Below are 2,336 nucleotides of genomic sequence, written 5' to 3'. Positions count from 1 at the left end.
AATGTTGATTTTTAAAAAGCTATATCTCGAAAACTATTTAACGTAAATAATTCTATTAGGGCTCATATTTTAGCAAATTTACTCTTCTTTAAATGACGCTCTCTTAGGTTTTCTTGTGTTGTTTCTACTTTTAAGATATAGAGCTCCGAATGAAAAATTATTATCATTTTTCATTTCCCTTACCTATACATAGCAGACTCATCAATTTTGACTATTAATTATACATAGTTTTCATTACAGTAATCAAAAATTGGGGTGAGATAACTGACTTTTTTCTCCTCTCGGGCTCTTGTACTGATAGGAGTCCGTGATGGAATCATTTTTGGCGCCCAGAGCTGATACAGTTTTAAATTTCTGGGCAAATATATTAGGATAATGTTTTCCCACCAATCGTCATTAAATTTTGTCAGGTTGATATGTAATGATAGTTCATTATCAAAGCGTATACATGACAGTTGACCGTGGCAGTTAGTCCACAGACAATAATAGTACTATTAACAATCATTGAGACATTACTGTAACTATCAAATAGTTACACCATGATAGTCGCTAACACTTTTACTGCTGGAAACTGTGTGATAGTTGACATGAAAGTTGCGCACTGTCATTACTTGTACTATCAACTATCACGCCAGTGCTAGTGCGATAGTACTATTAATGACTGTAATCATCACACAGTTACTAAATTTTTAATATGCTTTTCATTTTCAATGATTTTCAACGAACCGTCAGTCGAAATTGACCAACGACGCAATTCCGAAAGGACTGAAATAGAAAGTGCCTGTATATTATTTTAAATGTATACGAAATTTTGTTAAAGTGGAAAATTCTTAGTTCGATATTTTTGTTGGCTTCCTCAGGTGTTTCCAATAATAGAGATTACCTAGTTTTCTTCTACATGCCATGAAATGTAAATTACGCTGTTATATCAAACGATCTTCATTGTATTCGGTTCTTCGCCTTCATTAATGATATGTAAGAACTAAACAAAATAATAATCAGATGAGACATAAAGATGCCATTTGAAAGGAGACGAGATAGGACGCAACCCAAACAAGACTCGCGTGGGGATCAGCTGCTTTTATTGATTAGAGCAGTAGTGTTGTAATGCCCTCGCTGATAAAGGTTTGCTATTTTATCTTCATCAAATTTTGCTCACAGTTAATTTTTAAACTTTCTTTTTGATTCATAATTATTTATAAGTTCGCCTTTGGTAATTACTAAAGTAAAATTTAAAGTTATCCAACTCCGTTTTCATTGAGTGCCCAGTTACTATGAGACATGCAGTCATTGATAATACAAAATTGTTTAGAATATTGATCAAAGAATAACAAGACAACTGTTGCCAGGTATTGTTTACTTTTTACAAATGATCTTTGCTCTGACATTTCATGTCAACTCTTCAAAGGTATGTTAATTACATTATTAGGCTTCAACATGATTTCACTGAACATCAGTATTTTCTTTTAAACTGTTAAGCATTCATAATGAATACAAATATTTGTGATTTTCTAATCTAATTATTTATTAAATTAATTTATTTCATTATATGACCTATACTTACTAAAGGTCAAATACTTAAAATAAACATGCACAGTATTTAATATACATGTATATTCTATTCTTGTATGTTTCGGATAATGTTTTTTACCCTTCTTAAAAATATAATTTAATTTTTGTTGTAAAAACAATATATTTAATATGTTAAAATCATCAGCATAATAATTAAACTGTAATTTTTGATCTAAGGAGAATTTTTGCTGGTCGAAGATGTGAAAAAATATACGAATGAATTAAATTTATTTATTTGTGCTGATTTTTCGACCTGAATTTCAAACCTTCATCTGGGCTAAAAAGCTAAATGAGATAACAACCTTAATTCAAAGGAACATAAAAATAAAATAAATAATAAACATACTTGGAAATATAGAGAACAATAAAACACCAATTAGGTGTTGTTGATAGTTGTTGATACTAATATAAGATAAAATATAATATTATAGAGTTTAGCAGTATATAAAATAAAAAGATAAAAAATTAAAGAACAGACTGTGAAAAAATGAAAAATAAAGATATTGAAAGGTGCTAGAGAAAATGTAAATTATGAGTAATAATAATGAAAAACATTTAAATCAATGAAATGTATGAATGAAATTTTACATTTTCTTGTGCACCTTTCATTATATTTATTTTTTTATTTACTTTAACACTGTCTGTTTTGTAATTTAATTATGTATATTAAATTAATATTGAAATGAAATGAAATAGCCTTTTATTTATGCAATTAAATTAAAATCATTACAAAATATAATATAAACATTTAAAGAAGATAGAGA

General features: G+C 28.1%; 1 protein-coding gene across 3 annotated transcripts in view; it reads left to right on the top strand.

Annotated features, from left to right (window-relative positions):
• LOC106684273 (glutamate-rich protein 2) overlaps positions 1–2,336 on the top strand; it is a 15,526-nt gene that overhangs the window by 4,783 nt on the left and 8,407 nt on the right. The window contains exon 1 of one of the 3 annotated variants that reach the window (XM_067053529.1): positions 885–1,125. The exons of 1 other annotated variant lie outside the window; for it this stretch is intronic. The gene's annotated coding sequence lies outside the window, so the exon portion shown is untranslated. One more of the 3 variants, XM_067053528.1, reaches the window with a different exon arrangement.

The sequence above is a fragment of the Halyomorpha halys genome, unplaced genomic scaffold (assembly GCF_000696795.3).
Source record: "Halyomorpha halys isolate HHAL.00 unplaced genomic scaffold, Hhal_1.1 Scaffold565.1, whole genome shotgun sequence".
In the NCBI taxonomy this organism is placed as follows: Eukaryota; Metazoa; Arthropoda; class Insecta; order Hemiptera; family Pentatomidae; genus Halyomorpha; species Halyomorpha halys.
Note: the sequence above shows the minus strand (reverse complement) of the source record. Positions and strands in the feature narration are given on the sequence as shown.